Below are 12,587 nucleotides of genomic sequence, written 5' to 3' on the forward strand. Positions count from 1 at the left end.
TTAGCTACCCAACCAGGGATCAAACTGGTATCCTATGCACTGCAAGGTAAGTCCTAACCATTAGATTGCCAGAGAAGCCCCTAAAAATACTATTGTGATCTTAAAGACAGTTGGTAAAATTCAACAATTATTCCTCCACTCCTGCCTCCCTCACCATCACCATATGTTGGTCCTGTGTTAGATACTTGAGTGTGAATGGCAACAGAGGGACACCCTAGCTTCGAGAAAATTACAGCCTTCAACAAAATAATATAGGCCTACTCACACCTTTGGAATAATGAATGAATCATGAAAATGTTATAAGATCAAACAATTAAACAAACACCATCTTGACATATGACACGCAAAGCCCCTCTAAAGCACTGATTCTCAATCTCCAGCATAGAGAAGGTGTTCTCAATACTCTGCATTGGAATCACACACCAGAAATTTTTTTAAAGTACACATTTCAGGACTCCAACCTCAGACATCCTGATTTAACTTTCCTTGTGTAAAGCCTGGGCATGTGAATTTTTAAAGAGTATCCCAGGTGATTCTGATATACATTGGGGATTGAGAATCACTAGTTTAGAGATTCCCATTTAATGGTTTGAGAGCTCTTGCATGCCTGCTAAGTTGCTTCAGTTGTGTCCAACTCTTTGCAACCCCAAGGACTGCAGCCCACCAGCCTCCTCTGTCCTAGAGATTCTCCAGGCTAGAATACTGGAGTGGGTTGCCATGTCCTCCTCAAGTGGATCTTCCCAACCCATGGATCGAAACTGTGTCTCCTTTGCCTCCTACAATGCAGGTGAAATCTTTACCACTGAGCCACCAGGGAAGTCCTTGAAAGCTCAGGCACTTCAAAAGATTTGTTGTATTTTTATATTGTACTATATTTTTATACTATATTAGTAAGTAATGCTTCCATGGCACATACTGTCCAGGCACTGCTTGAAATACTTTATATATATTAACTCATTTTTTCCTTATAACAATCTTATGAGAAAAATACTTCTGTTATCCTCATTTTACAGACAAGGAAACTGAAACAGAAAAGCATTAAGTCACTTGCTTAATGCTCAAGAAGAGCTGAAGAAGAACAAAACTGGAACTTGAACTCCAGGTATCTGAGACTTGCTATAAATCACTGCATCATAATGCTTCATGAGGTCACTCATTTAGAAATTTTAGTTTAAGGACATGTTAAAGAGCGTGAGGGAATCTGGTCCTTAAATCTGTGTATTTCCATTCAGAGGGCATTTCTACTGACTTACAAGCAAAAAGGATCAGTGAAAATTATTTAGAAAACTCCCCTTTGTCTCTCTAAGTCTCAAGAAAGAGATTTGTAAAGTTTAGATCCACTTATACTCATTTGAAAAGACCCTGATGCTGGGAAAGATTGAGGGCAAGAGGAGAAGAGGACAACAGTGGATGAGATGGTTGGATGGCATCACTGACTCAATGGACATGAGTTTGGGTGGACTCCGGGAGTCGGTGATGGACAGGGAGGCCTGGCGTGCTGTGGTTCATGGGGTCCCAAAGAGTCGGACACGACTGAGCGACTGAACTGAACTGATACACCGCCAGAGCTTTTTTTGTTTGTTTGTTTTTACAAAAAGCAAACTTGTGGACTTAAAGCAGGTTTGTTTTCAGTGATAAGTCACTTCCTGTTCTTAAGGCCAGGAGACCTTCTAAAAGCTTATTTTAAATCTCAAGTTGCTTCTCAAGCGTCAGCATTGTTTTACAAAGCCACATTTAGATGAGTGCAGGCCAAATAAATCACTAAAGTGTCAACTGTGTAACCTTCCAAAGAATGCCCCCTTCCTTAAGCATGGGGAAAAAAAGCATAGTCTCTGGAATTTGCCTTGTTTTACAAGGCTTGCACGTCTAAAAAAACATCTAAAATATTTTTCAAACCCTATATGGTTTTGTATTCTTTCTTAACTAATGACAATAATGAATGATTATAAAAATCTAAGTCAGCTCTTCATTTTTTCCCACAAGAAAATGTCAAATAAGGAAATGTAAACCATTCCCACCTCTATATGTGAGAGTCAGAGCATGAAGAAACAGGTTTAAATAGAATCAAGGTTTTGGACAATTTCTAAAGATGTATTCAGTGGCTACAAGGTACCCAACCTGGGCCAAATACTGTGGGGTTACCCATAAGACATGGTTCCTACTGATATGACCTGCTGGAATAACTCACTTTCCACTTCTAGGGGGAGTTCTAATTTGGCCTCAGAAACAATTCCATTTCGAGGCAATTCAGTCAGTGAGACTTGTTACTTGCTAACTCAAATTCAATTCATTGAAAAAATTAGTGATATCTTCACTCCAGTCAGGAATCATGCGACTCTTCACTCCATCCTTCAGTCCTTCTAAGTCCTCACCTCCAAATAATGTGGTCAGCTTTTCCCACTTTGCCGTAGGACTGTCCAGGTTTTAGCACTGGGAATACTATGTCCCTTGGGACTGTCTAGATTTTAGTACTAAAAGCTGATGTCCTGGGAAACCCCTCAATTCTGGACAAACCAGAATGATTGGTCACACTACTTTTAATATAGCCCCAAGTCTCACTTTTGAACCTCACTTTGTTCAGGGTGCCATACAAGTGAAGTATTATTGTAGCTCAGATGGTTTATAAGGATGCTCAGTCTCTAAGCCACCAATCAGGAACTGAGGGGAAAAGTGGGTATCTTGAAAGTAGAAGCCACTGAACATAGCATTACCTAGAGCTATTTTATCTAAATTATGGCACAGTTTCATGCCAGTCTCAATATCAGTTCTTTTTCAGATAAGATATTTACTTGCAGCAGCTACTGATAAGCTAGGATAAATGAAAATGACTCAGCTGTTAGCTTAGACTAACACAGCACATGCAATCATTCCAATGGCCCATCTACTGGCCAGGCCTTCATACACACAAAATTGGCTAGAACAAGCACCTTTTCGTTTTTATGGTGGGGGAAGGAAGCTATGCTCTTCCTTCCTGGGCAGCATTATCTTGCAAAGAAAGCATGGGTTGGGGGTTATACAGGCAGTCTTTCCTTGTCAAAAGGAGTGGAAGGCCATTTATGCTTTTTTGTGTCTCATAAATCACTTGCTTCCATACTTGAAAACCTGAAGTCAAAATGCTCAGCCAGAACGGAGAGATGGTCACTTTGCCTTTGGCCGCGTGCTACCAGAGTCATTTACAGAGCAGGTACCAACAGCCCTGCTGACTGTGTGTCATGTCATCCATCATGCGAAACTAAACCAACAAGGCGTGAAGAGACGGTTGTGGGAACTCTTGTCAGAGAGGTCAGACCACTTCATCAAGGAGGCAGGGCAACGTTTAGGATAGCTGGCCAATGGGAAGGGTTGCGCAGGGCACATTTTTAACGAGGGGCTTTCCCATACTCTATAAAGAAAATCTCAGGAGGCAGAAGTTCACCTTTACTTTTGGGCACCAAACTATATTAGAGAAAGGACTATCACTCCTAAAATACGCTACAGTCTCATTCCTCTTCCTTCCTGCTGGTCCTTTTCAATTTTTCTCTTGTTGTGAACAGCTGAAGTGACTACCTTGTCAAGTTGAGAAATGGCACTACTTTCGAATATTATTCATATTTTACGAAAGATATACTTTGTGAAGTAGACTTGCCCACTGAGCCAGGTTCTGATACTGTAGCCCCACTGCCATAACTATCTGTGTCTTATCCTCAAGACAAGCACAAAAAAACATATGTTAAGAGACAAAGTTCCGAGCCTCACCCCACCCCACCCCGCCCTGCCGACTGGCCCAGCGAACCCACCGCAGACCTGCCGACAGCCCGCGGATCTGCCCTCCTTTGAGTGCGCCGTGTCTGGTTCATCCGTGCGACCCCATAGACGGCAGCCCATCAGGCTCCCCCGTCCTTGGGATTCTCCAGGCAAGAACACTGGAGTGGGTTGCCATTTCCTTCTCCAATGCATGAAAGTGAAAAGTGAAAGTGAAGTCGCTCAGTCGTGTCTGACTCTTAGCGACCTCATGGACTGCAGCCCACTAGGCTCCTCCATCCATTGGATTTTCCAGGCAAGAGTACTGCAGTGGGGTGCCATTGCCTTCTCCTTCCAGTGTTGCAGCTATGAAAAAAAGTGGTTCAACAGCTCTGGCTGGAGGCCGGGCTCAATCAGGTGACGGTTTCCCAGGCAGCTGCAGATATCAAACAGTTCTGTCTGCAGAATGCTCAACATGACCCTCTGATGACTGGAGTATCTTCAAGTACAAATCCCTTCAGGCCCCAAAAAGTCTGTTCCTTTTTGTAGTAAAACAAATCTTTACAAGGTTTTCCAAACCATTTTTTATAAACCAGTGATTATTCAAAGGAAAGCTAAATTTGAAGCCTGTACAAAAGCCTCTTTGTAAAGTGCCATACTGTACAAACTTCTACTTTTGTTAATCCTTAATGTCTACCTCTCTGAATATTCATAATTTTCTGTTTCACAAGGATAATTATTTTATATACACTGATGGCAGCATACAATAAAATATTTAGTCTAAAAAAAAAGAAACAAATACAGTCATTGCTCATATAACACTCAAATTTATGTAGAATCCTTTGCCTGGCACATATTTAGGCTCTCAAAAGTTATTTGTTAAATAAGACGATAAAGATGGATATTGGAAGAACATAAAACTACTGCAATTACCACATGTGAGGAAATTGAATGATAAAATAGTGAAGTAATATTCTTAAGCCATGCATTTAATGGGTATTTGATCACAAGTACCCTAGGTTCAGAGCCTAAGAAATTAACCATTTAGCTAAATCACATCCACTATAAGGTATTCTTGCCTGTAATGCTAATATATTATTACCTTGCCCTCTTTTAACAGATACCCTGAGTCTTATACAAATCCAACCAAGAAAACAGTAGAAATGTAATACATAAAGCAAACTGTAACTTGCTAACAGCTTCTAACTCCTTTTTTATTTGTAACCTGTTTTAGATAAAGTTATCCTATCTCCAGATTGGTTAGCAGAGGGTCTGGAAAAAAAAGTTTTTAATAGACATTTAACCAGAGTTATCGCTGATACTGTGGGAGATAAAATGAGTTCTCATTCAGATGATTTAATATCCATAAAGAGTTAAAATGAAATAGTTAAAATGAAAAAGAATACTCAATTTGGTGAAAATGACCCCGAAGAATTACATTCTCCAGTCTTAAACCTCAATCACCAAAAACTTATTGACCTCTATTTAGATCTACTTTGGTGATTTCTTTTACTACCTGAGGATTCCAAAAGAAAATGATCGATTCAATTATTCCAGTAGATGTAATTTACTGTAAATCAATGATCGTAGAGGGAGACTGATGAGATATGTAAGTATAAAGGTAATTGGAATTGAGTTTCTGAGTGAGAAAGGACTTCCAAATATTGGAAGGGAAAGAACTAGAATTAACGCCTTTGTTGAATTGGAATTGGAAGTTCCATGTGAATTCATGGTATTTATAAACTTCCCTGGTGGCTCTGCTGGTAAAGAATCCACCTGCAATACAGGAGACATGGATTTGATACTTGAGTTGGGAAGATGCCCTGGAGAAGGAAACAGCTACCCACTCCAGTATTCTGGCTTGGAGAATTACATGGAATGTATAGTCTGTGGCGTCACAATGAGTCAGACATGACTGAGCAACTTTCCCTTTCACCTTCACCCTTCATAAATATATAAACATATATAAATATATATCTCACCATGTATACGTATATCACACTATATTAAATGCCATTATGTATCAATTATCTATTGGTACCTACACAAAATGCACATTTAAATATGCATAAAAATGTATACATAACATACATAATGTATTAGTTTCCTAGAGCTGCTAAGCAAATTAATGATTACTAGAAAGTTGGTGCCTTAAAGTAACAGAAACTTATTTTCTCATAGTTCTGGAGGCCAGAAGTTTAAAATTAAGTTATTGGCAGGGTTGGTTCCTTCTTCATTCTCTGAAAGAGATTCTATTCTGTCATCTTCTTCTACCTCCGGTTAGCTGTCCTTAGTCATTGTCTTCAGTCCATGACATTGACATTGGCTTGTAGCCATATCACTATAATCTGTCTCCATCCTCACATGACCTTCTTCTCTCTATGTGTCTGTGGCTCTGTACTTTCTTCTCCCTTGTCTTATAAAGACACCAGTGATTGCATGTAAGACCCACCCAATCCAATATGATCTCATTTTAACTTAACAAGTTCCATCTGTAAATATTCTGTCTAAAAAAGTCACAGTCTGAGGTTCTGGGTGGACATGAGTTTTGGGAGGAGACTAACAAATTATGCACATTCCCAGCATTGTCTGGTGAGAGAGCTTGGTAATAGTGACACATCGAAAGTAATGAGCACACCTAGTTTCCAGATCTTGGTTTCTAAATGCCCTTGTTAACTACAAAGAACCAGGGATAACTGTTGAATTAAGTGATGGATAATTCAAGGTCATTATACAATTCTTTCTATTCTGGAGTCAGAAGCCGTTGATCAATGAAGGGTCAGGAAAGAAGAGGTCAAGAGTTAGAGTGCAGAGCTCTCTACTGGAAGTGCTATACTTTGTCACTCTATCATTTTTTTGTCAACCTATCATCAGTTATTTGTATGAATATGGACAAAACACATAAGTGTGAAGGCTTTTATTTCTACAGTGAGATTAGAATTAGCTGTCTTCCAGAAGATCATAATCTCTTGAGTTCCCTTTCAGCTTTAGGAGATATGGATTATGAAACACCTCTGAAATGGAGGGGATACTGCTACCTGAAAACTGGGTTTGCTTCTTTGTGTGTCAAGCCAATAGATACAACCAAGTCAAAGATTAGGAGAAGGAAGTATTGAGTATTATTTGCAGCAAGTAAGGAGAATATCAGGGATCTTTCTCAAAGCAGTATCTCCTCAAATTGAAAAATTGGGAAAGCTTTAAGCTGCTGCTAAGTCACTTCAGTCGTGTCCAACTCTGTGAGACCCCATAGACGGCAGCCCACCAGGCTCCCCCATCCCTGGGATTCTTCAGGCAAGAACACTGGAGTAGGTTGCCATTTCCTTCTCCAGTGCATGAAAGTGAAAGTGAAAGTGATGTCGCTCAGTCATGTCCGACTCTTAGCGACCCCATGGACTGCAACCCACCAGGCTCCTCCATCCATGGGATTTTCCAGGCAAGAGTACTGGAGTGGGGTGCCATTCCCTTCTCCGAAGCTTTAAGCTAAGGGTGCATATTTATGAAAGGATTTGAACAGAGGAGAATTCAGCATAGAATTGGGGCAAAGACTGACAGAGTCCAAACTTGGGCTAATTGAAGTCAGGAGGATCAATATCACCATCCCATTCTCCACCTTAGTGGGGACTTTAGTGTGTGGGGAACTCTCAGTAGAGCAGAATACTTCTGATAATAGTTATTTGGGTGGTCTTTGAGAAAGTCCCTTCACCTTTCTGTGTTTCAGCTTCTTATTTTTCATAGGAAAAAGGTATTGTAAATCAATGATTTTCTAGCCAAAAACTTTATCATAACAAAATCTTATACCAAGTTCAAATACTTAAAAATTTTAACTAGAGCTGGTGTAGGGAAAGTGGGGATTAAAAGCTTGAAGTTGAGGGTTGAGTCAACCCTCCTAGATGAAGCTGTTAATCCCAGGGAATGACTCAGATTAACCAGTTATATTATAATTCCACTACCATCAAATTGATTTGTATGCAGTTTGGAATCGCTATAATTTTTTTTATATAAAAATGAAATGCACCTGAATTAGCTCTGTATTTCAAGTCTCATAATTTTTTTCCCACAAATCAAAACATGGTACACTTCCAAAGTCAACTCTCAGAGGTTTCAAGAAAAAAAATTGCATGTTAAATTCCCAGGACACTTTTATCCTATACCTAGGGTGTGCCTTAAGGGCAGGCTGAGACCTCTCCATGACCCAGCTCTGTCTGTCTCAGGGAAGAGAGGTATCTCTCTCTACTAGATAAACTTTTCCTCACAGGATTTATGGCCACCCGCTTTCTGGCCTGCAGGTCAAGGCATAAATGAAAAAGAAGGTCCCATAGGGGAATTGCTAACAATTTAATGCGACAATCAGGGTTTTGGCCCTGAGGTCAAACACCTTTGAAGATTTCAGGTTATTTCTCAGGGAAAATGTTTCTGGCTGTGGCTCCTTCAGCCACCTACATTCTAATCTCATTGTCCCTAATGGATGACATAACCATTCTTGGCAAGTCTGTTTCCCCTTTCTGAAGCCTCACCTTTCTCACATTTGAAGGAGATTGGCTCCCAATAGACTGCACTGAGGGGCTCCAGTGATTAAGAAGATAAACTTAAGCAAAGTGCAAGCTCCTTAATGAAAGGGTGTTACTGGAATATCAAGTCCTATCATGACTCACAGAGGAATGTGCACCCAAATACAGGTCTCTGGGGAGTCATTAAGGCTCAGTCGTGTGTACCAAAGGAGGAGTGAGTGCTGAGCCTTCTTTCTAATGTATATGGTTTCACTGTTATCAAGTCAACATGGCACATAATGAAGGGGCAAGGTCACCTTCACTGAATTGATGACTAGCTGTTCATCTAATACTTACGTGGTGAGAGTGGAATGTTAAGTGCTTTTTAACAGTCGCTAAGTAAACATTAAAGCATTTACATCATGGTCGTTTGTTTCTTACCCAAGTTCCTAGTAAATAAGTATGGCATTGAAGTTTAAATGGAGAATAATACTAAACTCAAACTTCTCCACCTAGGAGTTCTAGGACTAAACTGCAAGAGAAGTGATCCTTTAAGGAAGAGCAATGAATTGGAAATAAACAGAGCCTAGTTCAACTGATCCTGTGCCTGGCTTTTTCAGAGACGCTTTGCTGGGACCAGATTCCGTAAAGTAAGTGGAATTCCACAGCACCTCTGAAGCAGTGCTGTCTGTAATAACTGATCATTGAGATGGCCACGACCAAAGCAGACTAATCACATGGTGGCTTTTGCTGGCGTGGGGGGTTGGGGGGAAGGAATTTGGCAAGAAAGAATCACACACTTGCTCACTAAGAATTACATATTTATGATAAATGATTCATATATCATGTAAATAAGCTTGCAGATAGGTTCAACTTGAGCCAGACCCCTGGAGATTTTACCAGCCTTTCACATTTTCCCCAGTCTTTTCACATCTTGTAGTGTGATAGAATCAATATATTTGATAGAGACACACTTCAGTTCCCTAAATGATATAATTGAGTAAACATTTAATTAGCCTGCATTTTATTGGCTTAAACTCCTTTAACCTACATTTCCACACACTGACAAAACAGTAATAACAGATGGCCATAGCCATGCATATGATATACAGCAATATCTCAGAGTCTTCTATATTTTTAAAGAAAGATTATCATGCTGAATTCATTTTTGTTTTGTTTTACTTGTGTTTTGTGGTCTATATAGGGTGAACAAACTATGGCCCCTTGGTCAAATCTGACCTGCTGTTTTTATTAAAAAAATTTTATTGGAGCACATCTATACCCACTTATTCATGTATTGTCTAGAGCTATTTTTGCACTACAATGGCAGAGCTGAGTGATTGTGACAAAAATCATGTGCAATGCAAAGCCTAAAATATTGACGATCTGGGCCTTTTCTGAAAAAGTTTGCCAATCTCTGGCCAATACTAATTTGAAAATTAGCGTTCTTGGCGTGACCCATGTAGTAAGCAATGGTGTGCCAGAGCCTGTTCACTTCATGAGAGCTGACTGTGTACACCTCTTCTCACCTATGTATTTCATGATGTCCTGTTGGCAGCAGGAAATTAGCCAGGAAATTAGGAATGGAGAATTTACACCAATATACATCACAAATCAGATTTTCTTTTTCCACAAAGAGTTGGTTGCTAAGTCTTTTCTAGCACATCACTGGTAGTAACCCTTTATTAGTCAGAACCCCTACTTATGATGAGTAGTAGATTTGCAGCCATAGGACAGAGATCTTATTAGCAATGTGGAACCAATCTATGTTAAAAAACCTTATTGGATTTTGAAGTATCTAATTTTGCTAATTATAAAAATCCAGCTTAAGTCTTAGGAAACACAAAGAATAACATACTTGTAAATTCACCATTGTACATACTGTAATAGTATTACAATTTTATTCACCATGACACAAAGTTCATTGAGTACCTACTATGTGCCAGACACTCTTAAGAAACTAAAACATCATGTTTACTTTCACTGACAGTTAACTGACAGCTTAGTTAGAAAAATAAAATAATCATATATTACTTATAAATCCTCATTTCAATCAAATCCAGAGTAAAACAGCTTAAGCCAAAATGGTATATATTGTATTATGAGGATAAAAGTGTATATCTCAGGAAAAAACCAACTATAGAAATTTAACTAAGTATGAAAGGAGATAATTCAACCAGGAACTCCAGCTCTGCCAGCATACTCTCTTTCCCTTCTTCCTTTTCCCTTCTTTGAAGTGTTTACTTCAATCTTCCTTCATGAGCAAACTTCTGTTTCTCCTTACATTCATGGTAAACCCAACTTCTGATAGATAGATATATTTACATTTTATATTTTAGCATCCAAGAAAGATTGTGACTTCCAAATATAGAAACCCCAGCTCCAATAATTGTGGCAATTGAGTGCCCATATACAGTGATGTGGAAGGGTGAGAAATTCATAGGAGTGCCAAGTAGGGCATAAATAACTTGCTTTTTCCTCTCCATACCCTCTGGCACTCTGGATAACTTAGTTTGGCATTATTAGTACATAGATTATTACCCCACTCCTACCTGACTGAGGGGAAATCTCCCTCTGTGGAATTCTAGCGTGTACTCTTTCACTGCCACATACCTGTAGCAAAAGGACAGAAACAGTATGCAGACTGACAAAGCAGAAAGGTCTTATAGGTTGTAAGCTCAGAAGCTTTCAGTTCAAGTCCTTACTCCAAAACTTCCTAATCAGCAACTAGAGCAAGTTGTTTAACCTCTATAGCTATTTATTTTCTAACTTGTCAAAAAGAAGAGGGTAGGTTTTCAATACAACTAGGTATACTTCTATTCAACCCTAATTTCACATAGAAAACAACTCTAAAATATAAGAAATATATATATTATACATATTGTATATGAAACAATAATATGAAAATAGTGGGGAGGGAACAAAAGCAAACAGATTCTTAGGAGAAGCCATATTTTTTAAGAAGTGGCCTATTTGGGATAATTTTCCTGTTTTTACAGGCTACAGCCTGATAGCTGGCCAGAGTCTGCTATGCTGAGCAACTAGAACACTAACAGAAACCCAGCAGTCTTCTGAGCTGAAGAATTAGAGATCAGTTTAAGGTAACCACTAGAAAGTAAGAAAGAAATTCTGAGACAAAGAGCCAGGGAAGGAAACTCCCAAATTCTGTGTACAGATTCTTCCCAAATCACCAGCTATACTCTGAACTATGTATGCAGGAAATGGATTCAAAACATCTTAGCCAAAGTCAATGTATCTGGACTCAGATTGGAATGGCTATCTATGTCATAAAATTTGAATCTGAGCCCAACCAATTTAATTGCCCACTACAATGAAAACATAGATGAGTTTTTAATGAATATAACAGAAACTAGAATCTACAACAGAAACCAGCATTTATACAGCATAACATTCACAATGATTTGGGATTCAATTCAAATCACTTGTCATACACAGACGTAGGAAAATGTGACTTAGTCTCAAGTAAAAACACAAAAACTTGAGCTCATTTATAAGATCACAACATATTTGAGTTAGGATGTAAGAATTTTTAAAGTAGCTACTGCAACTATGTTCCATACTTTAAATAAAAATATACATTAACAATAAATTATATGATAGGAAATTACAGGAAAGAAATAGAAACTATAAAAAAGGAACTGAATGGAAATTCCAGAATTAAAAAGTAGAATATCTAAAATGAAAAATAAATAAGTTCAGATGGATTTGGAAGAAAAGCAAGTGTCTAGTAGCTCTAAAGAAAGTAATAATTCAAAGATGTCCAAGAAAGAGTCATTTCAAAGATGCTTTTAATAAAGCTACTTTGGTGAAAATAAAAGCTGATGAGTACACTTGAAGAAAAAAATCACTGAATGGTGTTGTATGTATGATGGAGAGGAAAGAAAAATAAATTGGTTAAAATAAAGAGAGAACAATAGAAATTATTGAAATCTGAAAAAGAAAGTGGAGATTATTGTGGGGAATAGAAAGAAGAGTTTTAGAGACTTGTGGGACAATATTAAAAAGCCTACAATGTTTTTATCTCTCATTCCAGAAAGCAAGGAGGCAGAGAATATGGCAGAACATATTTTAGGAATTATATGTAGAAAATTTCTCATTTTAATGAAAGACATATTCACAGATTCAAGATACAACACCAAACAAAATATACATGAGAACTTTGCCTAGTAACATAAGAGTCAGACTGATCAAAGCATAGATTTAAAGAAAAACTGAAAAGCAGCCAAGGAAAAAGAGCACATTTCACATGGAAAGCACTATGAGTCACTTTTTGGTTGACTTCTCATTGGAAATTATGAAGGTCAGAAAACAATGGAAGATAGTGAACCAAAAATTTTAACATGGTGAAATTAGAAATGT

General features: G+C 38.4%; 1 pseudogene; it reads left to right on the forward strand.

Moving 5' to 3' along the window:
• The first annotated feature begins 4,067 nt into the window (after nucleotides 1-4,067).
• Nucleotides 4,068-4,289, forward strand: LOC107132013 (guanine nucleotide-binding protein G(I)/G(S)/G(O) subunit gamma-5-like; annotated as a pseudogene).
• Nucleotides 4,290-12,587: the final 8,298 nt, after the last annotated feature.

Source organism: Bos taurus, chromosome 3 (assembly GCF_002263795.3).
Source record: "Bos taurus isolate L1 Dominette 01449 registration number 42190680 breed Hereford chromosome 3, ARS-UCD2.0, whole genome shotgun sequence".
Classification (NCBI taxonomy): Eukaryota; Metazoa; Chordata; class Mammalia; order Artiodactyla; family Bovidae; genus Bos; species Bos taurus.